Raw genomic sequence first — 24,516 nt, 5'->3', positions numbered from 1 at the left:
AGCCAATATGCCGCCTTTCCTTTCTTCCTTCCACTTCATGGAAACTATCCTGCGGCATTGCCGACTCCAGCATTCACTTTCATGATCTCACGCGTTTAAATTTGTTCTGCTGTGACCACTGTTTCTATTGGGCAGATGTCCGATTCGCACCAATGTTCATTTGCGCCTTGAAACCAGTCGACACATTTCGATCTGCGTGACCGCTCGACAGACAAACACGATGAAAGCAGGGCTGGCCTCTGGAAAGACAGCCGCCCGATTGTTCACGAATTTTACTTGTCGAATCTTGTGATCCAGGTGATGGTAACTGAAGAACTGGATTTTGTTTTGATGCTTTTTGGATTTTTTCTTTCAGCAGTTGAGTTGCGTGACCGACGGGCAGCGCGACAGAGCTGCGAGTGGCGGTTGAGAGGTGCACATTTGGCAAGTTGGGGCGGCCCAGGAAGATCGGAAGTATTCCGCCTTGATCTTAATAGTTCTGTTTAAACATGGGATTGAATCGAGTAGAGGATAAATGTAAAGAGCGCCTGTGGCGAAAAAGGAGCGATTGCAGGCCAAGAGCGAAAGGTGTTTCAAATTTTCGTGGCGCAGGAAGCTGTGTGCGGATAAGCCAGATTTTAAATCGAGTGTGTCCGAAAGTAAAGAGCGATGTTGTGTGTGAGTAGAGCTCAAGAAAGTTGTGCTTGAAGCTGCGCCCTTGAGTAAAGTTTCAAGTTGTCAGGAAAACGGCTATAGTGAAAGCTCAAAAATAAATCCAGAAACTGCTGGCAACACTCAGCAGGTCAGGTATTATCTGTGGACAGATACTCGCTTTACCGGGGCGTCATTGTGCACTTTCTTGATCCTTCACGTTATTCACATCTTACACTCGCAACACCTCCGTGCACCAATTTTTCCTTGCTGATTTGAGCAGAGATCAGCGAGCAATGCAAAATTCATCCACCGTGGCTTCGGACTGGAGCGATGCCCAAGACATCTGGCTGAATTTCAGGAAGGAAGCGACGCATCAAACGGTAAATGCAATAATGGCGCGAATGAGATACAAAACCATGCGTGCAGAGCACAATGGATGAGGAATCCATCACCTCAAACACTCGGCCACCTCGTCGCATGAATATTGTTCAGAAAGTCCATTTATTTGATTCGTTCAATGGAAAATCCTCGACTCAAAGGTCAAAATGCAAGAAAACCACATTTCAATCACCAGATATCAGATTCTGAAGGCAGAGGTTTGGCACGTGGTAGCGTGGCCGAGCGGTCTAAGGCGCTGGATTTAGGCTCCAGTCTCTTCGGGGGCGTGGGTTCGAATCCCACCGCTGCCAACATGTAAAGTGCTTGCTATATTTTCGTCATCACCAAACATCCTTCTTTTCCAAGCAGCACCGGGCGCGACATTGCTGTTGTTCGGGCATCACTGCCCCACCTGATGCGCTTCGCCTTGATCGTATCCTCGTCCATGCTCTGCGTTGAGGTCGCAGTTTGTTCGGTTTGAATACGAGCTGCAGTATAGTTTCGATTACCTCTTTTGTTCTCTACCACATACACTAATAGAATGCAGCAAGAAATCAATCTTTTGCACAAAAAAGAAATATTTTTTGTTGCTGGCAAAAACCTAACCATTCCTTCAAATCCAGCACTCTCACATGCCTGTACTTGATGCTCCACAGTTCAAACTGGCCTGTTTTCCCCACTTTTTCTTCCTTCCACAGCCAATATGCCGCCTTTCCTTTCTTCCTTCCACTTCATGGAAACTATCCTGCGGCATTGCCGACTCCAGCATTCACTTTCATGATCTCACGCGTTTAAATTTGTTCTGCTGTGACCACTGTTTCTATTGGGCAGATGTCCGATTCGCACCAATGTTCATTTGCGCCTTGAAACCAGTCGACACATTTCGATCTGCGTGACCGCTCGACAGACAAACACGATGAAAGCAGGGCTGGCCTCTGGAAAGACAGCCGCCCGATTGTTCACGAATTTTACTTGTCGAATCTTGTGATCCAGGTGATGGTAACTGAAGAACTGGATTTTGTTTTGATGCTTTTTGGATTTTTTCTTTCAGCAGTTGAGTTGCGTGACCGACGGGCAGCGCTACAGAGCTGCGAGTGGAGGTTGAGAGGTGCACATTTGGCAAGATGGGGCGGCCCAGGAAGATCGGAAGTATTCCGCCTTGATCTTAATAGTTCTGTTTAAACATGGGATTGAATCGAGTAGACGATAAATGTAAAGAGCGCCTGTGGCGAAAAAGGAGCGATTGCAGGCCAAGAGCGAAAGGTGTTTCAAATTTTCGTGGCGCAGGAAGCTGTGTGCGGATAAGCCAGATTTTAAAGCGAGTGTGTCGGAAAGTAAAGAGCGATGTTGTGTGTGAGTAGAGCTCAAGAAAGTTGTGCTTGAAGCTGCGCCCTTGAGTAAAGTTTCAAGTTGTCAGGAAAACGGCTATAGTGAAAGCTCAAAAATAAATCCAGAAACTGCTGGCAACACTCAGCAGGTCAGGTATTATCTGTGGACAGATACTCGCTTTACCGGGGCGTAATTGTGCACTTTCTTGATCCTTCACGTTATTCACATCTTACACTCGCAACACCTCCGTTCACCAATTTTTCCTTGCTGATTTGAGCAGAGATCAGCGAGCAATGCAAAATTCATCCACCGTGGCTTCGGATTGGAGCGAGGCCCAAGACATCTGGTTGAATTTCAGGAAGGAAGCGACGCATCAAACGGTAAATGCAATAATGGCGCGAATGAGATACAAAACCATGCGTGCAGAGCACAATGGATTAGGAATCCATCACCTCAAACACTCGGCCACCTCGTCGCATGAATATTGTTCAGAAAGTCCATTTATTTGATTCGTTCAATGGAAAATCCTCGACTCAAAGGTCAAAATGCAAGAAAACCACATTTCAATCACCAGATATCAGATTCTGAAGGAAGAGCTTTGACACGTGGTAGCGTGGCCGAGCGGTCTAAGGCGCTGGATTTAGGCTCCAGTCTCTTCGGGGGCGTGGGTTCGAATCCCACCGCTGCCAACATGTAAAGTGCTTGCTATTTATTCGTCATCACCAAACATCCTTCTTTTCCAAGCAGCACCGGGAGCGACATTGCTGTTGTTCGGGCATGACTGCCCCACCTGATGCGCTTCGCCTTGATCGCATCCTCGTCCATTCTCTGCGTTGAGGTCGCAGTTTGTTCGGTTTGAATACGAGCTGCAGTATAGTTTCGATTACCTCTTTTGTTCTCTACCACATACACTAATAGAATGCAGCAAGAAATCAATCTTTTGCACAAAAAAGAAATATTTTTTGTTGCTGGCAAAAACCTAACCATTCCTTCAAATCCAGCACTCTCAAATGCCTGTACTTGATGCTCCACAGTTCAAACTGGCCTGTTTTCCCAACTTTTTCTTCCTTCCACAGCCAATATGCCGCCTTTCCTTTCTTCCTTCCACTTCATGGAAACTATCCTGCGGCATTGCCGACTCCAGCATTCACTTTCATGATCTCACGCGTTTAAATTTGTTCTGCTGTGACCACTGTTTCTATTGGGCAGATGTCCGATTCGCACCAATGTTCATTTGCGCCTTGAAACCAGTCGACACATTTCGATCTGCGTGACCGCTCGACAGACAAACACGATGAAAGCAGGGCTGGCCTCTGGAAAGACAGCCGCCCGATTGTTCACGAATTTTACTTGTCGAATCTTGTGATCCAGGTGATGGGAACTGAAGAACTGGATTTTGTTTTGATGCTTTTTGGATTTTTTCTTTCAGCAGTTGAGTTGCGTGACCGACGGGCAGCGCTACAGAGCTGCGAGTGGCGGTTGAGAGGTGCACATTTGGCAAGTTGGGGCGGCCCAGGAAGATCGGAAGTATTCCGCCTTGATCTTAATCGTTCTGTTTAAACATGGGATTGAATCGAGTAGACGATAAATGTAAAGAGCGCCTGTGGCGAAAAAGGAGCGATTGCAGGCCAAGAGCGAAAGGTGTTTCAAATTTTCGTGGCGCAGGAAGCTGTGTGCGGATAAGCCAGATTTTAAAGCGAGTGTGTCGGAAAGTAAAGAGCGATGTTGTGTGTGAGTAGAGCTCAAGAAAGTTGTGCTTGAAGCTGCGCCCTTGAGTAAAGTTTCAAGTTGTCAGGAAAACGGCTATAGTGAAAGCTCAAAAATAAATCCAGAAACTGCTGGCAACACTCAGCAGGTCAGGTATTATCTGTGGACAGATACTCGCTTTACCGGGGCGTCATTGTGCACTTTCTTGATCCTTCACGTTATTCACATCTTACACTCGCAACACCTCCGTGCACCAATTTTTCCTTGCTGATTTGAGCAGAGATCAGCGAGCAATGCAAAATTCATCCACCGTGGCTTCGGATTGGAGCGAGGCCCAAGACATCTGGTTGAATTTCAGGAAGGAAGCGACACATCAAACGGTAAATGCAATAATGGCGCGGATGAGATACAAAACCATGCGTGCAGAGCACAATGGATTAGGAATCCATCACCTCAAACACTCGGCCACCTCGTCGCATGAATATTGCTCAGAAAGACCATTTATTTGATTCGTTCAATGGAAAATCCTCGACTCAAAGGTCAAAATGCAAGAAAACCACATTTCAATCACCAGATATCAGATTCTGGAGGTAGAGCTTTGACAGGTGGTAGCGTGGCCGAGCGGTCTAAGGCGCTGGATTAAGGCTCCAGTCTCTTCGGGGGCGTGGGTTCGAATCCCACCGCTGCCAACGTGTAAAGTGCTTGCTATTTTTTCGTCATCACCAAACATCCTTCTTTTGCAAGCAGCACCGGGCGCGACATTGCTGTTGTTCGGGCATGACTGCCCCACCTGATGCGCTTCGCCTTGATCGTATCCTCGTCCATGCTCTGCGTTGAGGTCGCAGTTTGTTCGGTTTGAATACGAGCTACAGTATAGTTTCGATTACCTCTTTTGTTCTCTACCACATACACTAATAGAATGCAGCAAGAAATCAATCTTTTGCACAAAAAATAAATATTTTTTGTTGCTGGCAAAAACCGAACCATTCCTTCAAATCCAGCACTCTCACATGCCTGTACTTGATGCTCCACAGTTCAAACTGGCCTGTTTTCCCCACTTTTTCTTCCTTCCACAGCCAATATGCCGCCTTTCCTTTCTTCCTTCCACTTCATGGAAACTATCCTGCGGCATTGCCGACTCCAGCATTCACTTTCATGATCTCACGCGTTTAAATTTGTTCTGCTGTGACCACTGTTTCTAATGGGCAGATGTCCGATTCGCACCAATGTTCATTTGCGCCTTGAAACCAGTCGACACATTTCGATCTGCGTGACCGCTTGACAGACAAACACGATGAAAGCAGGGCTGGCCTCTGGAAAGACAGCCGCCCGATTGTTCACGAATTTTACGTGTCGAATCTTGTGATCCAGGTGATGGTAACTGAAGAACTGGATTTTGTTTTGATGCTTTTTGGATTTTTTCTTTCAGCAGTTGAGTTGCGTGACCGACGGGCAGCGCTACAGAGCTGCGAGTGGCGGTTGAGAGGTGCACATTTGGCAAGTTGGGGCGGCCCAGGAAGATCGGAAGTGTTCCGCCTTGATCTTAATAGTTCTGTTTAAACATGGGATTGAATCGAGTAGACGATAAATGTAAAGAGCGCCTGTGGCGAAAAAGGAGCGATTGCAGGCCAAGAGCGAAAGGTGTTTCAAATTTTCGTGGCGCAGGAAGCTGTGTGCGGATAAGCCAGATTTTAAAGCGAGTGTGTCGGAAAGTAAAGAGCGATGTTGTGTGTGAGTAGAGCTCAAGAAAGTTGTGCTTGAAGCTGCGCCCTTGAGTAAAGTTTCAAGTTGTCAGGAAAACGGCTATAGTGAAAGCTCAAAAATAAATCCAGAAACTGCTGGCAACACTCAGCAGGTCAGGTATTATCTGTGGACAGATACTCGCTTTACCGGGGCGTAATTGTGCACTTTCTTGATCCTTCACTTTATTCACATCTTACACTCGCAACACCTCCGTGCACCAATTTTTCCTTGCTGATTTGAGCAGAGATCAGCGAGCAATGCAAAATTCATCCACCGTGGCTTCGGATTGGAGCGAGGCCCAAGACATCTGGTTGAATTTCAGGAAGGAAGCGACGCATCAAACGGTAAATGCAATAATGGCGCGAATGAGATACAAAACCATGCGTGCAGAGCACAATGGATTAGGAATCCATCACCTCAAACACTCGGCCACCTCGTCGCATGAATATTGTTCAGAAAGTCCATTTATTTGATTCGTTCAATGAAAATCCACGACTCAAAGGTCAAAATGCAAGAAAACCACATTTCAATCACCAGATATCAGATTCTGAAGGCAGAGCTTTGACACGTGGTAGCGTGGCCGAGCGGTCTAAGGCGCTGGATTTAGGCTCCAGTCTCTTCGGGGGCGTGGGTTCGAAGTGCTTGCTATTTTTTCGTCATCACCAAACATCCTTCTTTTCCAAGCAGCACCGGGCGCGACATTGCTGTTGTTCGGGCATGACTGCCCCACCTGATGCGCTTCGCCTTGATCGTCTCCTCGTCCATGCTCTGCGTTGAGGTCGCAGTTTGTTCGGTTTGAATACGAGCTACAGTATAGTTTCGATTACCTCTTTTGTTCTCTACCACATACACTAATAGAATGCAGCAAGAAATCAATCTTTTGCACAAAAAAGAAATATTTTTTGTTGCTGGCAAAAACCGAACCATTCCTTCAAATCCAGCACTCTCACATGCCTGTACTTGATGCTCCACAGTTCAAACTGGCCTGTTTTCCCCACTTTTTCTTCCTTCCACAGCCAATTTGCCGCCTTTCCTTTCTTCCTTTCACTTCATGGAAACTATCCTGCGGCATTGCCGACTCCAGCATTCACTTTCATGATCTCACGCGTTGAAATTTGTTCTGCTGTGACCACTGTTTCTATTGGGCAGATGTCCGATTCGCACCAATGTTCATTTGCGCCTTGAAACCAGTCGACACATTTCGATCTGCGTGACCGCTCGACAGACAAACACGATGAAAGCAGGGCTGGCCTCTGGAAAGACAGCCGCCCGATTGTTCACGAATTTTACTTGTCGAATCTTGTGATCCAGGTGATGGTAACTGAAGAACTGGATTTTGTTTTGATGCTTTTTGGATTTTTTCTTTCAGCAGTTGAGTTGCGTGACCGACGGGCAGCGCTGCAGAGCTGCGAGTGGCGGTTGAGAGGTGCACATTTGGCAAGTTGGGGCGGCCCAGGAAGATCGGAAGTATTCCGCCTTGATCTTAATAGTTCTGTTTAAACATGGGATTGAATCGAGTAGACGATAAATGTAAAGAGCGCCTGTGGCGAAAAAGGAGCGATTGCAGGCCAAGAGCGAAAGGTGTTTCAAATTTTCGTGGCGCAGGAAGCTGTGTGCGGATAAGCCAGATTTTAAAGCGAGTGTGTCGGAAAGTAAAGAGCGATGTTGTGTGTGAGTAGAGCTCAAGAAAGTTGTGCTTGAAGCTGCGCCCTTGAGTAAAGTTTCAAGTTGTCAGGAAAACGGCTATAGTGAAAGCTCAAAAATAAATCCAGAAACTGCTGGCAACACTCAGCAGGTCAGGTATTATCTGTGGACAGATACTCGCTTTACCGGGGCGTAATTGTGCACTTTCTTGATCCTTCACGTTATTCACATCTTACACTCGCAACACCTCCGTGCACCAATTTTTCCTTGCTGATTTGAGCAGAGATCAGCGAGCAATGCAAAATTCATCCACCGTGGCTTCGGATTGGAGCGAGGCCCAAGACATCTGGTTGAATTTCAGGAAGGAAGCGACGCATCAAACGGTAAATGCAATAATGGCGCGAATGAGATACAAAACCATGCGTGCAGAGCACAATGGATTAGGAATCCATCACCTCAAACACTCGGCCACCTCGTCGCATGAATATTGTTCAGAAAGTCCATTTATTTGATTCGTTCAATGGAAAATCCTCGACTCAAAGGTCAAAATGCAAGAAAACCACATTTCAATCACCAGATATCAGATTCTGAAGGCAGACCTTTGACACGTGGTAGCGTGGCCGAGCGGTCTAAGGCGCTGGATTTAGGCTCCAGTCTCTTCGGGGGCGTGGGTTCGAATCCCACCACTGCTAACATGTAAAGTGCTTGCTATATTTTCGTCATCACCAAACATCCTTCTTTTCCAAGCAGCACCGGGCGCGACATTGCTGTTGTTCGGGCATGACTGCCCCACCTGATGCGCTTCGCCTTGATCGGATCCTCGTCCATGCTCTGCGTTGAGGTCGCAGTTTGTTCGGTTTGAATACGAGCTACAGTATCGTTTCGATTACCTCTTTTGTTCTCTACCACATACACTAATAGAATGCAGCAAGAAATCAATCTGTTGCACAAAAAAGAAATATTTTTTGTTGCTGGCAAAAACCGAACCATTCCTTCAAATCCAGCACTCTCACATGCCTGTACTTGATGCTCCACAGTTCAAACTGGCCTGTTTTCCCAACTTTTTCTTCCTTCCACAGCCAATATGCCGCCTTTCCTTTCTTCCTTCCACTTCATGGAAACTATCCTGCGGCATTGCCGACTCCAGCATTCACTTTCATGATCTCACGCGTTTAAATTTGTTCTGCTGTGACCACTGTTTCTATTGGGCAGATGTCCGATTCGCACCAATGTTCATTTGCGCCTTGAAACCAGTCGACACATTTCGATCTGCGTGACCGCTCGACAGACAAACACGATGAAAGCAGGGCTGGCCTCTGGAAAGACAGCCGCCCGATTGTTCACGAATTTTCCTTGTCGAATCTTGTGATCCAGGTGATGGTAACTGAAGAACTGGATTTTGTTTTGATGCTTTTTGGATTTTTTCTTTCAGCAGTTGAGTTGCGTGACCGACGGGCAGCGCGACAGAGCTGCGAGTGGCGGTTGAGAGGTGCACATTTGGCAAGTTGGGGCGGCCCAGGAAGATCGGAAGTATTCCGCCTTGATCTTAATAGTTCTGTTTAAACATGGGATTGAATCGAGTAGACGATAAATGTAAAGAGCGCCTGTGGCGAAAAAGGAGCGATTGCAGGCCAAGAGCGAAAGGTGTTTCAAATTTTCGTGGCGCAGGAAGCTGTGTGCGGATAAGCCAGATTTTAAAGCGAGTGTGTCGGAAAGTAAAGAGCGATGTTGTGTGTGAGTAGAGCTCAAGAAAGTTGTGCTTGAAGCTGCGCCCTTGAGTAAAGTTTAAAGTTGTCAGTAAAACGGCTATAGTGAAAGCTCAAAAATAAATCCAGAAACTGCTGGCAACACTCAGCAGGTCAGGTATTATCTGTGGACAGATACTCGCTTTACCGGGGCGTCATTGTGCACTTTCTTGATCCTTCACGTTATTCACATCTTACACTCGCAACACCTCCGTGCACCAATTTTTCCTTGCTGATTTGAGCAGAGATCAGCGAGCAATGCAAAATTCATCCACCGTGGCTTCGGATTGGAGCGAGGCCCAAGACATCTGGCTGAATTTCAGGAAGGAAGCGACGCATCAAACGGTAAATGCAATAATGGCGCGAAAGAGATACAAAACCATGCGTGCAGAGCACAATGGATTAGGAATCCATCACCTCAAACACTCGGCCACCTCGTCGCATGAATATTGTTCAGAAAGTCCATTTATTTGATTCGTTCAATGGAAAATCCTCGACTCAAAGGTCAAAATGCAAGAAAAGCACATTTCAATCACCAGATATCAGATTCTGAAGGCAGAGCTTTGACACGTGGTAGCGTGGCCGAGCGGTCTAAGGCGCTGGATTTAGGCTCCAGTCTCTTCGGGGGCGTGGGTTCGAATCCCACCGCTGCCAACATGTAAAGTGCTTGCTATTTTTTCGTCATCACCAAACATCCTTCTTTTCCAAGCAGCACCGGGCGCGACATTGCTGTTGTTCGGGCATGACTGCCCCACCTGATGCGCTTCGCCTTGATCGTATCCTCGTCCATGCTCTGCGTTGAGGTCGCAGTTTGTTCGGTTTGAATACGAGCTACAGTATAGTTTCGATTACCTCTTTTGTTCTCTACCACATACACTAATAGAATGCAGCAAGAAATCAATCTTTTGCACAAAAAAAGAAATATTTTTTGTTGCTGGCAAAAACCTAACCATTCCTTCAAATCCAGCACTCTCACATGCCTGTACTTGATGCTCCACAGTTCAAACTGGCCTGTTTTCCCCACTTTTTCTTCCTTCCACAGCCAATATGCCGCCTTTCCTTTCTTCCTTCCACTTCATGGAAACTATCCTGCGGCATTGCCGACTCCAGCATTCACTTTCATGATCTCACGCGTTTAAATTTGTTCTGCTGTGACCACTGTTTCTATTGGGCAGATGTCCGATTCGCACCAATGTTCATTTGCGCCTTGAAACCAGTCGACACATTTCGATCTGCGTGACCGCTTGACAGACAAACACGATGAAAGCAGGGCTGGCCTCTGGAAAGACAGCCGCCCGATTGTTCACGAATTTTACGTGTCGAATCTTGTGATCCAGGTGATGGTAACTGAAGAACTGGATTTTGTTTTGATGCTTTTTGGATTTTTTCTTTCAGCAGTTGAGTTGCGTGACCGACGGGAAGCGCTACAGAGCTGCGAGTGGCGGTTGAGAGGTGCACATTTGGCAAGTTGGGGCGGCCCAGGAAGATCGGAAGTATTCCGCCTTGATCTTAATAGTTCTGTTTAAACATGGGATTGAATCGAGTAGACGATAAATGTAAAGAGCGCCTGTGGCGAAAAAGGAGCGATTGCAGGCCAAGAGCGAAAGGTGTTTCAAATTTTCGTGGCGCAGGAAGCTGTGTGCGGATAAGCCAGATTTTAAAGCGAGTGTGTCGGAAAGTAAAGAGCGATGTAGTGTGTGAGTAGAGCTCAAGAAAGTTGTGCTTGAAGCTGCGCCCTTGAGTAAAGTTTCAAGTTGTCAGGAAAACGGCTATAGTGAAAGCTCAAAAAAAACGAGAAACTGCTGGCAACACTCAGCAGGTCAGGTATTATCTGTGGACAGATACTCGCTTTACCGGGGCGTCATTGTGCACTTTCTTGATCCTTCACGTTATTCACATCTTACACTCGCAACACCTCCGTGCACCAATTTTTCCTTGCTGATTTGAGCAGAGATCAGCGAGCAATGCAAAATTCATCCACCGTGGCTTCGGATTGGAGCGAGGCCCAAGACATCTGGTTGAATTTCAGGAAGGAAGCGACACATCAAACGGTAAATGCAATAATGGCGCGGATGAGATACAAAACCATGCGTGCAGAGCACAATGGATTAGGAATCCATCACCTCAAACACTCGGCCACCTCGTCGCATGAATATTGCTCAGAAAGACCATTTATTTGATTCGTTCAATGGAAAATCCTCGACTCAAAGGTCAAAATGCAAGAAAACCACATTTCAATCACCAGATATCAGATTCTGAAGGCAGAGCTTTGACACGTGGTAGCGTGGCCGAGCGGTCTAAGGCGCTGGATTAAGGCTCCAGTTTCTTCGGGGGCGTGGTTTGGAATCCCACCGCTGCCAGCGTGTAAAGTGCGTGCTATTTTTTCCTCATCACCAAACATCCTTCTTTTCCAAGCAGCACCGGGCGCGACATTGCTGTTGTTCGGGCATGACTGCCCCACCTGATGCGCTTCGCCTTGATCGTATCCTCGTCCATGCTCTGCGTTGAGGTCGCAGTTTGTTCGGTTTGAATACGAGCTACAGTATAGTTTCGATTACCTCTTTTGTTCTCTACCACATACACTAATAGAATGCAGCAAGAAATCAATCTTTTGCACAAAAAAGAAATATTTTTTGTTGCTGGCCAAAACCGAACCATTCTTTCAAATCCAGCACTCTCACATGCCTGTACTTGATGCTCCACAGTTCAAACTGGCCTGTTTTCCCAACTTTTTCTTCCTTCCACAGCCAATATGCCGCCTTTCCTTTCTTCCTTCCACTTCATGGAAACTATCCTGCGGCATTGCCGACTCCAGCATTCACTTTCATGATCTCACGCGTTTAAATTTGTTCTGCTGTGACCACTGTTTCTATTGGGCAGATGTCCGATTCGCACCAATGTTCATTTGCGCCTTGAAACCAGTCGACACATTTCGATCTGCGTGACCGCTCGACAGACAAACACGATGAAAGCAGGGCTGGCCTCTGGAAAGACAGCCGCCCGATTGTTCACGAATTTTACTTGTCGAATCTTGTGATCCAGGTGATGGTAACTGAAGAACTGGATTTTGTTTTGATGCTTTTTGGATTTTTTCTTTCAGCAGTTGAGTTGCGTGACCGACGGGCAGCGCGACAGAGCTGCGAGTGGCGGTTGAGAGGTGCACATTTGGCAAGTTGGGGCGGCCCAGGAAGATCGGAAGTATTCCGCCTTGATCTTAATAGTTCTGTTTAAACATGGGATTGAATCGAGTAGAGGATAAATGTAAAGAGCGCCTGTGGCGAAAAAGGAGCGATTGCTGGCCAAGAGCAAAAGGTGTTTCAAATTTTCGTGGCGCAGGAAGCTGTGTGCGGATAAGCCAGATTTTAAAGCGAGTGTGTCGGAAAGTAAAGAGCGATGTTGTGTGTGAGTAGAGCTCAAGAAAGTTGTGCTTGAAGCTGCGCCCTTGAGTAAAGTTTCAAGTTGTCAGGAAAACGGCTATAATGAAAGCTCAAAAATAAATCCAGAAACTGCTGGCAACACTCAGCAGGTCAGGTATTATCTGTGGATAGATACTCGCTTTACCGGGGCGTCATTGTGCACTTTCTTGATCCTTCACGTTATTCACATCTTACACTCGCAACACCTCCGTGCACCAATTTTTCCTTGCTGATTTGAGCAGAGATCAGCGAGCAATGCAAAATTCATCCACCGTGGCTTCGGATTGGAGCGAGGCCCAAGACATCTGGTTGAATTTCAGGAAGGAAGCGACACATCAAACGGTAAATGCAATAATGGCGCGGATGAGATACAAAACCATGCGTGCAGAGCACAATGGATCAGGAATCCATCACCTCAAACACTCGGCCACCTCGTCGCATGAATATTGCTCAGAAAGACCATTTATTTGATTCGTTCAATGGAAAATCCTCGACTCAAAGGTCAAAATGCAAGAAAACCACATTTCAATCACCAGATATCAGATTCTGAAGGCAGAGCTTTGACACGTGGTAGCGTGGCCGAGCGGTCTAAGGCGCTGGATTAAGGCTCCAGTTTCTTCGGGGGCGTAGTTTGGAATCCCACCGCTGCCAGCGTGTAAAGTGCGTGCTATTTTTTCCTCATCACCAAACATCCTTCTTTTCCAAGCAGCACCGGGCGCGACATTGCTGTTGTTCGGGCATGACTGCCCCACCTGATGCGCTTCGCCTTGATCGTATCCTCGTCCATGCTCTGCGTTGAGGTCGCAGTTTGTTCGGTTTGAATACGAGCTACAGTATAGTTTCGATTACCTCTTTTGTTCTCTACCACATACACTAATAGAATGCAGCAAGAAATCAATCTTTTGCACAAAAAAGAAATATTTTTTGCTGCTGGCAAAAACCGAACCATTCCTTCAAATCCAGCACTCTCACATGCCTGTACTTGATGCTCCACAGTTCAAACTGGCCTGTTTTCCCCACTTTTTCTTCCTTCCACAGCCAATATGCCGCCTTTCCTTTCTTCCTTCCACTTCATGGAAACTATCCTGCGGCATTGCCGACTCCAGCATTCACTTTCATGATCTCACGCGTTTAAATTTGTTCTGCTGTGACCACTGTTTCTATTGGGCAGATGTCCGATTCGCACCAATGTTCATTTGCGCCTTGAAACCAGTCGACACATTTCGATCTGCGTGACCGCTCGACAGACAAACACGATGAAAGCAGGGCTGGCCTTTGGAAAGACAGCCGCCCGATTGTTCATGAATTTTACTTGTCGAATCTTGTGATCCAGGTGATGGTAACTGAAGAACTGGATTTTGTTTTGATGCTTTTTGTATTTTTTCTTTCAGCAGTTGAGTTGCGTGACCGACGGGCAGCGCGACAGAGCTGCGAGTGGCGGTTGAGAGGTGCACATGTGGCAAGTTGGGGGGGCCCAGGAAGATCGGAAGTATTCCGCCTTGATCTTAATATTTCTGTTTAAACATGGGATTGAATCGAGTAGACGATAAATGTAAAGAGCGCCTGTGGCGAAAAAGGAGCGATTGCAGGCCAAGAGCGAAAGGTGTTTCAAATTTTCGTGGCGCAGGAAGCTGTGTGCGGATAAGCCAGATTTTAAAGCGAGTGTGTCGGAAAGTAAAGAGCGATGTTGTGTGTGAGTAGAGCTCGAGAAAGTTGTGCTTGAAGCTGCGCCCTTGAGTAAAGTTTCAAGTTGTCAGGAAAACGGCTATAGTGAAAGCTCAAAAATAAATCCAGAAACTGCTGGCAACACTCAGCAGGTCAGGTATTATCTGTGGACAGATACTCGCTTTACCGGGGCGTCATTGTGCACTTTCTTGATCCTTCACGTTATTCACATCTTACACTCGCAACACCTCCGTGCACCAATTTTTCCTTGCTGATTTGAGCAGAGATCAGCGAGCAATGCAAAATTCATCCACCGTGGCTTCGGATTGGAGCGAGGCCCAAGACATCTGGTTGAATTTCAGGAAGGAAGCGACGCATCAAACGGTAAATGCAATAATGGCGCGGATGAGATACAAAACCATGCGTGCAGAGCACAATGGATTAGGAATCCATCACCTCAAACACTCGGCCACCTCGTCGCATGAATATTGCTCAGAAAGACCATTTATTTGATTCGTTCAATGGAAAATCCTCGACTCAAGGGTCAAAATGCAAGAAAACCACATTTCAATCACCAGATATCAGATTCTGAAGGCAGAGCTTTGACACGTGGTAGCGTGGCCGAGCGGTCTAAGGCGCTGGATTAAGGCTCCAGTCTCTTCGGGGGCGTGGGTTCGAATCCCACCGCTGCCAGCGTGTAAAGTGCTTGCTATTTTTTCCTCATCACCAAACATCCTTCTTTTCCAAGCAGCACCGGGCGCGACATTGCTGTTGTTCGGGCATGACTGCCCCACCTGATGCGCTTCGCCTTGATCGTATCCTCGTCCATGCTCTGCGTTGAGGTCGCAGTTTGTTCGGTTTGAATACGAGCGACAGTATAGTTTCGATTACCTCTTTTGCTCTCTACCACATACACTAATAGAATGCAGCAAGAAATCAATCTTTTGCACAAAAAAGAAATATTTTTTGTTGCTGGCAAAAACCGAACCATTCCTTCAAATCCAGCACTCTCACATGCCTGTACTTGATGCTCCACAGTTCAAACTGGCCTGTTTTCCCAACTTTTTCTTCCTTCCACAGCCAATATGCCGCCTTTCCTTTCTTCCTTCCACTTCATGGAAACTATCCTGCGGCATTGCCGACTCCAGCATTCACTTTCATGATCTCACGCGTTTAAATTTGTTCTGCTGTGACCACTGTTTCTATTGGGCAGATGTCCGATTCGCACCAATGTTCATTTGCGCCTTGAAACCAGTCGACACATTTCGATCTGCGTGACCGCTCGACAGACAAACACGATGAAAGCAGGGCTGGCCTCTGGAAAGACAGCCGCCCGATTGTTCACGAATTTTACTTGTCGAATCTTGTGATCCAGGTGATGGTAACTGAAGAACTGGATTTTGTTTTGATGCTTTTTGGATTTTTTCTTTCAGCAGTTGAGTTGCGTGACCGACGGGCAGCGCGACAGAGCTGCGAGTGGCGGTTGAGAGGTGCACATTTGGCAAGTTGGGGCGGCCCAGGAAGATCGGAAGTATTCCGCCTTGATCTTAATAGTTCTGTTTAAACATGGGATTGAATCGAGTAGAGGATAAATGTAAAGAGCGCCTGTGGCGAAAAAGGAGCGATTGCTGGCCAAGAGCGAAAGGTGTTTCAAATTTTCGTGGCGCAGGAAGCTGTGTGCGGATAAGCCAGATTTTAAAGCGAGTGTGTCGGAAAGTAAAGAGCGATGTTGTGTGTGAGTAGAGCTCAAGAAAGTTGTGCTTGAAGCTGCGCCCTTGAGTAAAGTTTCAAGTTGTCAGGAAAACGGCTATAGTGAAAGCTCAAAAATAAATCCAGAAACTGCTGGCAACACTCTGCAGGTCAGGTATTATCTGTGGACAGATACTCGCTTTACCGGGGCGTAATTGTGCACTTTCTTGATCCTTCACGTTATTCACATCTTACACTCGCAACACCTCCGTGCACCAATTTTTCCTTGCTGATTTGAGCAGAGATCAGCGAGCAATGCAAAATTCATCCACCGTGGCTTCGGATTGGAGCGAGGCCCAAGACATCTGGTTGAATTTCAGGAAGGAAGCGACGTATCAAACGGAAAATGCAATAATGGCGCGAATGAGATACAAAACCATGCGTGCAGAGCACAATGGATTAGGAATCCATCACCTCAAACACTCGGCCACCTCGTCGCATGAATATTGCTCAGAAAGTCCATTTATTTGATTCGTTCAATGGAAAATCCTCGACTCAAAGGTCAAAATGCAAGAAAACCACATTTCAATCACCAGATATCAGATTCTGAAGGCAGAGCTTTGACACGTGGTAGCGTGGCCGAGCGGTCTAAGGCGCTGGATTAAGGCTCCAGTCTCTTCGGGGGCGTGGGTTCGAGTCCCACCGCTGCCAACGTGTAAAGTGCTTGCTATTTTTTCCTCATCACCAAACATCCTTCTTTTCCAAGCAGCACCGGGCGCGACATTGCTGTTGTTCGGGCATGACTGCCCCACCTGATGCGCTTCGCCTTGATCGTATCCTCGTCCATGCTCTGCGTTGAGGTCGCAGTTTGTTCGGTTTGAATACGAGCTACAGTATAGTTTCGATTACCTCTTTTGTTCTCTACCACATACACTAATAGAATGCAGCAAGAAATCAATCTTTTGCACAAAAAAGAAATATTTTTTGTTGCTGGCAAAAACCGAACCATTCCTTCAAATCCAGCACTCTCACATGCCTGTACTTGATGCTCCACAGTTCAAACTGGCCTGTTTTCCCAACTTTTTCTTCCTTCCACAGCCAATATGCCGCCTTTCCTTTCTTCCTTCCACTTCATGGAAACTTTCCTGCGGCATTGCCGACTCCAGCATTCACTTTCATGATCTCACGCGTTTAAATTTGTTCTGCTGTGACCACTGTTTCTATTGGGCAGATGTCCGATTCGCACCAATGTTCATTTGCGCCTTGAAACCAGTCGACACATTTCGATCTGCGTGACCGCTCGACAGAGAAACACGATGAAAGCAGGGCTGGCCTCTGGAAAGACAGCCGCCCGATTGTTCACGAATTTTACTTGTCGAATCTTGTGATCCAGGTGATGGTAACTGAAGAACTGGATTTTGTTTTGATGCTTTTTGGATTTTTTCTTTCAGCAGTTGAGTTGCGTGACCGACGGGCAGCGCTACAGAGCTGCGAGTGGCGGTTGAGAGGTGCACATTTGGCAAGTTGGGGCGGCCCAGGAAGATCGGAAGTATTCCGCCTTGATCTTAATAGTTCTGTTTAAACATGGGATTGAATCGAGTAGAGGATAAATGTAAAGAGCGCCTGTGGCGAAAAAGCAGCGATTGCAGGCCAAGAGCGAAAGGTGTTTCAAATTTTCGTGGCGCAGGAAGCTGTGTGCGGATAAGTCAGATTTTACAGCGAGTGTGTCGGAAAGTAAAGAGCGATGTTGTGTGTGAGTAGAGCTCAAGAAAGTTGTGCTTGAAGCTGCGCCCTTGAGTAAAGTTTCAAGTTGTCAGGAAAACGGCTATAGTGAAAGCTCAAAAAAAAACGAGAAACTGCTGGCAACACTCAGCAGGTCAGGTATTATCTGTGGACAGATACTCGCTTTACCGGGGCGTAATTGTGCACTTTCTTGATCCTTCACGTTATTCACATCTTACACTCGCAACACCTCCGTGCACCAATTTTTCCTTGCTGATTTGAGCAGAGATCAGCGAGCAATGCAAAATTCATCCACCATGGCTTCGGATTGGAGCGAGGCCCAAGACATCTGGTTGAATTTCAGGAAGGAAGCGACGTATCAAACGGAAAATGCAATAATGGCGCGAATGAGATACAAAACCATGCGTGCAGAGCACAATGGATTAGGAATCCATCACCTCAAACACTCGGCCACCTCGTCGCATGAATATTGCTCAGAAAGTCCATTTATTTGATTCGTTCAATGGAAAATCCTCGAATCAAAGGTCAAAATGCAAGAAAACCACATTTCAATCACCAGATATCAGATTCTGAAGGCAGAGATTTGACACGTGGTAGCGTGGCCGAGCGGTCTAAGGCGCTGGATTAAGGCTCCAGTCTCTTCGGGGGCGTGGGTTCGAATCCCACCGCTGCCAACATGTAAAGTGCTTGCTATATTTTCGTCATCACCAAACATCCTTCTTTTCCAAGCAGCACCGGGCGCGACATTGCTGTTGTTCGGCCATGACTGCCCCACCTGATGCGCTTCGCCTTGATCGTCTCCTCGTCCATGCTCTGCGTTGAGGTCGCAGTTTGTTCGTTTTGAATACGAGCTACAGTATAGTTTCGATTACCTCTTTTGTTCTCTACCACATACACTAATAGAATGCAGCAAGAAATCAATCTTTTGCACAAAAAAGAAATATTTTTTGTTGCTGGCAAAAACCGAACCATTCCTTCAAATCCAGCACTCTCACATGCCTGTACTTGATGCTCCACAGTTCAAACTGGCCTGTTTCCCCACTTTTTCTTCCTTCCACAGCCAATATGCCGCCTTTCCTTTCTTCCTTCCACTTCATGGAAACTATCCTGCGGCATTGCCGACTCCAGCATTCACTTTCATGATCTCACGCGTTTAAATTTGTTCTGCTGTGACCACTGTTTCTATTGGGCAGATGTCCGATTCGCACCAATGTTCATTTGCGCCTTGAAACCAGTCGACACATTTCGATCTGCGTGACCGCTCGACAGACAAACACGATGAAAGCAGGGCTGGCCTCTGGAAAGACAGCCGCCCGATTGTTCACGAATTTTACTTGTCGAATCTTGTGATCCAGGTGATGGTAACTGAAGAACTGGATTTTGTTTTGATGCTTTTTGGATTTTTTCTTTCAGCAGTTGAGTTGCGTGACCGACGGGCAGCGCTACAGAGCTGCGAGTGGCGGTTGAGAGGTGCACATTTGGCAAGTTGGGGCGGCCCAGGAAGATCGGAAGTATTCCGCCTTGATCTTAATAGTTCTGTTTAAACATGGGATTGAATCGAGTAGAGGATAAATGTAAAGAGCGCCTGTGGCGAAAAAGCAGCGATCGCAGGCCAAGAGCGAAAGGTGTTTCAAATTTTCGTGGCGCAGGAAGCTGTGTGCGGATAAGTCAGATTTTACAGCGAGTGTGTCGGAAAGTAAAGAGCGATGTTGTGTGTGAGTAGAGCTCAAGAAAGTTGTGCTTGAAGCTGCGCCCTTGAGTAAAGTTTCAAGTTGTCAGGAAAACGGCTATAGTGAAAACTCAAAAAAAAACGAGAAACTGCTGGCAACACTCAGCAGGTCAGGTATTATCTGTGGACAGATACTCGCTTTACCGGGGCGTAATTGTGCACTTTCTTGATCCTTCACGTTATTCACATCTTACACTCGCAACACCTCCGTGCACCAATTTTTCCTTGCTGATTTGAGCAGAGATCAGCGAGCAATGCAAAATTCATCCACCGTGGCTTCGGATTGGAGCGAGGCCCAAGACATCTGGTTGAATTTCAGGAAGGAAGCGACGCATCAAACGGTAAATGCAATAATGGCGCGAATGAGATACAAAACCATGCGTGCAGAGCACAATGGATTTGGAATCCATCACCTCAAACACTCGGCCACCTCGTCGCATGAATATTGTTCAGAAAGTCCATTTATTTGATTCGTTCAATGGAAAATCCTCGACTCAAAGGTCAAAATGCAAGAAAACCACATTTCAATCACCAGATATCAGATTCTGAAGGCAGAGCTTTGACACGTGGGAGCGTGGCCGAGCGGTCCAAGGCGCTGGATTTAGGCTCCAGTCTCTTCGGGGCCGTGGGTTCGAATCCCACCGCTGCCAGTGTGTAAAGTGCTTGCTATTTTTTCCTCATCACCAAACATCCTTCTTTTCCAAGCAGCACCGGGCGCGACATTGCTGTTGTTCGGGCATGACTGCCCCACCTGATGCGCTTCGCCTTGATCGTATCCTCGTCCATGCTCTGCGTTGAGGTCGCAGTTTGTTCGGTTTGAATACGAGCTACAGTATAGTTTCGATTACCTCTTTTGTTCTCTACCACATACACTAATAGAATGCAGCAAGAAATCAATCTTTTGCACAAAAAAGAAATATTTTTTGTTGCTGGCAAAAACCGAACCATTCCTTCAAATCCAGCACTCTCACATGCCTGTACTTGATGCTCCACAGTTCAAACTGGCCTGTTTTCCCCACTTTTTCTTCCTTCCACAGCCAATATGCCGCCTTTCCTTTCTTCCTTCCACTTCATGGAAACTATCCTGCGGCATTGCCGACTCCAGCATTCACTTTCATGATCTCACGCGTTTAAATTTGTTCTGCTGTGACCACTGTTTCTATTGGGCAGATGTCCGATTCGCACCAATGTTCATTTGCGCCTTGAAACCAGTCGACACATTTCGATCTGCGTGACCGCTCGACAGACAAACACGATGAAAGCAGGGCTGGCCTCTGGAAAGACAGCCGCCCGATTGTTCACGAATTTTACTTGTCGAATCTTGTGATCCAGGTGATGGTAACTGAAGAACTGGATTTTGTTTTGATGCTTTTTGGATTTTTTCTTTCAGCAGTTGAGTTGCGTGAACGACGGGCAGCGCTACAGAGCTGCGAGTGGCGGTTGAGAGGTGCACATTTGGCAAGTTGGGGCGGCCCAGGAAGATCGGAAGTATTCCGCCTTGATCTTAATAGTTCTGTTTAAACATGGGATTGAATCGAGTAGAGGATAAATGTAAAGAGCGCCTGTGGCGAAAAAGCAGCGATTGCAGGCCAAGAGCGAAAGGTGTTTCAAATTTTCGTGGCGCAGGAAGCTGTGTGCGGATAAGTCAGATTTTACAGCGAGTGTGTCGGAAAGTAAAGAGCGATGTTGTGTGTGAGTACAGCTCAAGAAAGTTGTGCTTGAAGCTGCGCCCTTGAGTAAAGTTTCAAGTTGTCAGGAAAACGGCTATAGTGAAAGCTCAAAAAAAAACGAGAAACTGCTGGCAACACTCAGCAGGTCAGGTATTATCTGTGGACAGATACTCGCTTTACCGGGGCGTAATTGTGCACTTTCTTGATCCTTCACGTTATTCACATCTTACACTCGCAACACCTCCTTGCACCAATTTTTCCTTGCTGATTTGAGCAGAGATCAGCGAGCAATGCAAAATTCATCCACCGTGGCTTCGGATTGGAGCGAGGCCCAAGACATCTGGTTGAATTTCAGGAAGGAAGCGACGCATCAAACGGTAAATGCAATAATGGCGCGAATGAGATACAAAACCATGCGTGCAGAGCACAATGGATTAGGAATCCATCACCTCAAACACTCGGCCACCCCGTCGCATGAATATTGTTCAGAAAGTCCATTAATTTGATTCGTTCAATGTAAAATCCTCGACTCAAACGTCAAAATGCAAGAAAACCACATTTCAATCACCAGATATCAGATTCTGAAGGCAGAGCTTTGACACGTGGTAGCGTGGCCGAGCGGTCTAAGGCGCTGGATTTAGGCTCCAGTCTCTTCGGGGGCGTGGGTTCGAATCCCACCGCTGCCAGTGTGCAAAGTGCTTGCTATTTTTTTCTCATCACCAAACATCCTTCTTTTCCAAGCAGCACCGGGCGCGACATTGCTGTTGTTCGGGCATCACTGCCCCACCTGATGCGCTTCGCCTTGATCGTATCCTCGTCCATTCTCTGCGTTGAGGTCGCAGTTTGTTCGGTTTGAATACGAGCTGCAGTATAGTTTCGATTACCTCTTTTGTTCTCTACCACATACACTAATAGAATGCAGCAAGAAATCAATCTTTTGCACAAAAAAGAAATATTTTTTGTTGCTGGCAAAAACCTAACCATTCCTTCAAATCCAGCACTCGCACATGCCTGTACTTGATGCTCCACAGTTCAAACTGGCCTGTTTTCCCCACTTTTTCTTCCTTCCACAGCCAATATGCCGCCTTTCCTTTCTTCCTTCCACTTCATGGAAACTATCCTGCGGCATTGCCGACTCCAGCATTCACTTTCATGATCTCACGCGTTTAAATTTGTTCTGCTGTGACCACTGTTTCTATTGGGCAGATGTCCGATTCGCACCAATGTTCATTTGCGCCTTGAAACCAGTCGACACATTTCGATCTGCGTGACCGCTCGACAGACAAACACGATGAAAGCAGGGCTGGCCTCTGGAAAGACAGCCGCCCGATTGTTCACGAATTTTACTTGTCGAATCTTGTGATCCAGGTGATGGTAACTGAAGAACTGGATTTTGTTTTGATGCTTTTTGGATTTTTTCTTTCAGCAGTTGAGTTGCGTGACCGACGGGCAGCGCGACAGAGCTGCGAGTGGCGGTTGAGAGGTGCACATTTGGCAAGTTGGGGCGGCCCAGGAAGATCGGAAGTATTCCGCCTTGATCTTAATAGTTCTGTTTAAACATGGGATTGAATCGAGTAGAGGATAAATGTAAAGAGCGCCTGTGGCGAAAAAGGAGCGATTGCAGGCCAAGAGCGAAAGGTGTTTCAAATTTTCGTGGCGCAGGAAGCTGTGTGCGGATAAGCCAGATTTTAAAGCGAGTGTGTCGGAAAGTAAAGAGCGATGTTGTGTGTGAGTAGAGCTCAAGAAAGTTGTGCTTGAAGCTGCGCCCTTGAGTAAAGTTTCAAGTTGTCAGGAAAACGGCTATAGTGAAAGCTCAAAAATAAATCCAGAAACTGCTGGCAACACTCTGCAGGTCAGGTATTATCTGTGGACAGATACTCGCTTTACCGGGGCGTAATTGTGCACTTTCTTGATCCTTCACGTTATTCACATCTTACACTCGCAACACCTCCTTGCACCAATTTTTCCTTGCTGATTTGAGCAGAGATCAGCGAGCAATGCAAAATTCATCCACCGTGGCTTCGGATTGGAGCGAGGCCCAAGACATCTGGTTGAATTTCAGGAAGGAAGCGACGCATCAAACGGTAAATGCAATAATGGCGCGAATGAGATACAAAACCATGCGTGCAGAGCACAATGGATTAGGAATCCATCACCTCAAACACTCGGCCACCCCGTCGCATGAATATTGTTCAGAAAGTCCATTAATTTGATTCGTTCAATGGAAAATCCTCGACTCAAACGTCAAAATGCAAGAAAACCACATTTCAATCACCAGATATCAGATTCTGAAGGCAGAGATTTGACACGTGGTAGCGTGGCCGAGCGGTCTAAGGCGCTGGATTTAGGCTCCAGTCTCTTCGGGGGCGTGGGTTCGAATCCCACCGCTGCCAACATGTAAAGTACTTGCTATATTTTCGTCATCACCAAACATCCTTCTTTTCCAAGCAGCACCGGGCGCGACATTGCTGTTGTTCGGGCATCACTGCCCCACCTGATGCGCTTCGCCTTGATCGTATCCTCGTCCATTCTCTGCGTTGAGGTCGCAGTTTGTTCGGTTTGAATACGAGCTGCAGTATAGTTTCGATTACCTCTTTTGTTCTCTACCACATACACTAATAGAATGCAGCAAGAAATCAATCTTTTGCACAAAAAAGAAATATTTTTTGTTGCTGGCAAAAACCTAACCATTCCTTCAAATCCAGCACGCGCACATGCCTGTACTTGATGCTCCACAGTTCAAACTGGCCTGTTTTCCCCACTTTTTCTTCCTTCCACAGCCAATATGCCGCCTTTCCTTTCTTCCTTCCACTTCATGGAAACTATCCTGCGGCATTGCCGACTCCAGCATTCACTTTCATGATCTCACGCGTTTAAATTTGTTCTGCTGTGACCACTGTTTCTATTGGGCAGATGTCCGATTCGCACCAATGTTCATTTGCGCCTTGAAACCAGTCGACACATTTCGATCTGCGTGACCGCTCGACAGACAAACACGATGAAAGCAGGGCTGGCCTCTGGAAAGACAGCCGCCCGATTGTTCACGAATTTTACTTGTCGAATCTTGTGATCCAGGTGATGGTAACTGAAGAACTGGATTTTGTTTTGATGCTTTTTGGATTTTTTCTTTCAGCAGTTGAGTTGCGTGACCGACGGGCAGCGCGACAGAGCTGCGAGTGGCGGTTGAGAGGTGCACATTTGGCAAGTTGGGGCGGCCCAGGAAGATCGGAAGTATTCCGCCTTGATCTTAATAGTTCTGTTTAAACATGGGATTGAATCGAGTAGAGGATAAATGTAAAGAGCGCCTGTGGCGAAAAAGGAGCGATTGCAGGCCAAGAGCGAAAGGTGTTTCAAATTTTCGTGGCGCAGGAAGCTGTGTGCGGATAAGCCAGATTTTAAAGCGAGTGTGTCGGAAAGTAAAGAGC

The 24,516-nt window shown here is 46.8% G+C and overlaps 12 non-coding genes across 12 annotated transcripts; all 12 read left to right on the top strand.

Moving 5' to 3' along the window:
* The first annotated feature begins 1,240 nt into the window (after nucleotides 1-1,240).
* Nucleotides 1,241-1,322, top strand: trnal-uag (transfer RNA leucine (anticodon UAG)). The gene has a single exon. It is a non-coding gene; the product is annotated as a tRNA-Leu (tRNA).
* A 1,625-nt stretch (nucleotides 1,323-2,947) lies between these two features.
* On the top strand, nucleotides 2,948-3,029 carry trnal-uag (transfer RNA leucine (anticodon UAG)). The gene has a single exon. It is a non-coding gene; the product is annotated as a tRNA-Leu (tRNA).
* A 1,625-nt stretch (nucleotides 3,030-4,654) lies between these two features.
* Nucleotides 4,655-4,736, top strand: trnal-aag (transfer RNA leucine (anticodon AAG)). The gene has a single exon. It is a non-coding gene; the product is annotated as a tRNA-Leu (tRNA).
* Nucleotides 4,737-8,044: 3,308 nt separating this feature from the next.
* trnal-uag (transfer RNA leucine (anticodon UAG)) lies at nucleotides 8,045-8,126 on the top strand. Its single transcript has one exon. It is a non-coding gene; the product is annotated as a tRNA-Leu (tRNA).
* Nucleotides 8,127-9,751: 1,625 nt separating this feature from the next.
* On the top strand, nucleotides 9,752-9,833 carry trnal-uag (transfer RNA leucine (anticodon UAG)). Its single transcript has one exon. It is a non-coding gene; the product is annotated as a tRNA-Leu (tRNA).
* A 1,624-nt stretch (nucleotides 9,834-11,457) lies between these two features.
* trnal-aag (transfer RNA leucine (anticodon AAG)) lies at nucleotides 11,458-11,539 on the top strand. Its single transcript has one exon. It is a non-coding gene; the product is annotated as a tRNA-Leu (tRNA).
* A 3,332-nt stretch (nucleotides 11,540-14,871) lies between these two features.
* Nucleotides 14,872-14,953, top strand: trnal-aag (transfer RNA leucine (anticodon AAG)). Its single transcript has one exon. It is a non-coding gene; the product is annotated as a tRNA-Leu (tRNA).
* Nucleotides 14,954-16,578: 1,625 nt separating this feature from the next.
* trnal-aag (transfer RNA leucine (anticodon AAG)) lies at nucleotides 16,579-16,660 on the top strand. The gene has a single exon. It is a non-coding gene; the product is annotated as a tRNA-Leu (tRNA).
* A 1,624-nt stretch (nucleotides 16,661-18,284) lies between these two features.
* Nucleotides 18,285-18,366, top strand: trnal-aag (transfer RNA leucine (anticodon AAG)). The gene has a single exon. It is a non-coding gene; the product is annotated as a tRNA-Leu (tRNA).
* A 1,623-nt stretch (nucleotides 18,367-19,989) lies between these two features.
* On the top strand, nucleotides 19,990-20,071 carry trnal-uag (transfer RNA leucine (anticodon UAG)). Its single transcript has one exon. It is a non-coding gene; the product is annotated as a tRNA-Leu (tRNA).
* Nucleotides 20,072-21,695: 1,624 nt separating this feature from the next.
* trnal-uag (transfer RNA leucine (anticodon UAG)) lies at nucleotides 21,696-21,777 on the top strand. The gene has a single exon. It is a non-coding gene; the product is annotated as a tRNA-Leu (tRNA).
* A 1,625-nt stretch (nucleotides 21,778-23,402) lies between these two features.
* Nucleotides 23,403-23,484, top strand: trnal-uag (transfer RNA leucine (anticodon UAG)). The gene has a single exon. It is a non-coding gene; the product is annotated as a tRNA-Leu (tRNA).
* Nucleotides 23,485-24,516: the final 1,032 nt, after the last annotated feature.

This window comes from Heptranchias perlo, chromosome 35, assembly GCF_035084215.1.
Source record: "Heptranchias perlo isolate sHepPer1 chromosome 35, sHepPer1.hap1, whole genome shotgun sequence".
Taxonomy (NCBI): domain Eukaryota; kingdom Metazoa; phylum Chordata; class Chondrichthyes; order Hexanchiformes; family Hexanchidae; genus Heptranchias; species Heptranchias perlo.
This window is presented reverse-complemented; position numbering and strand designations above follow the sequence as displayed.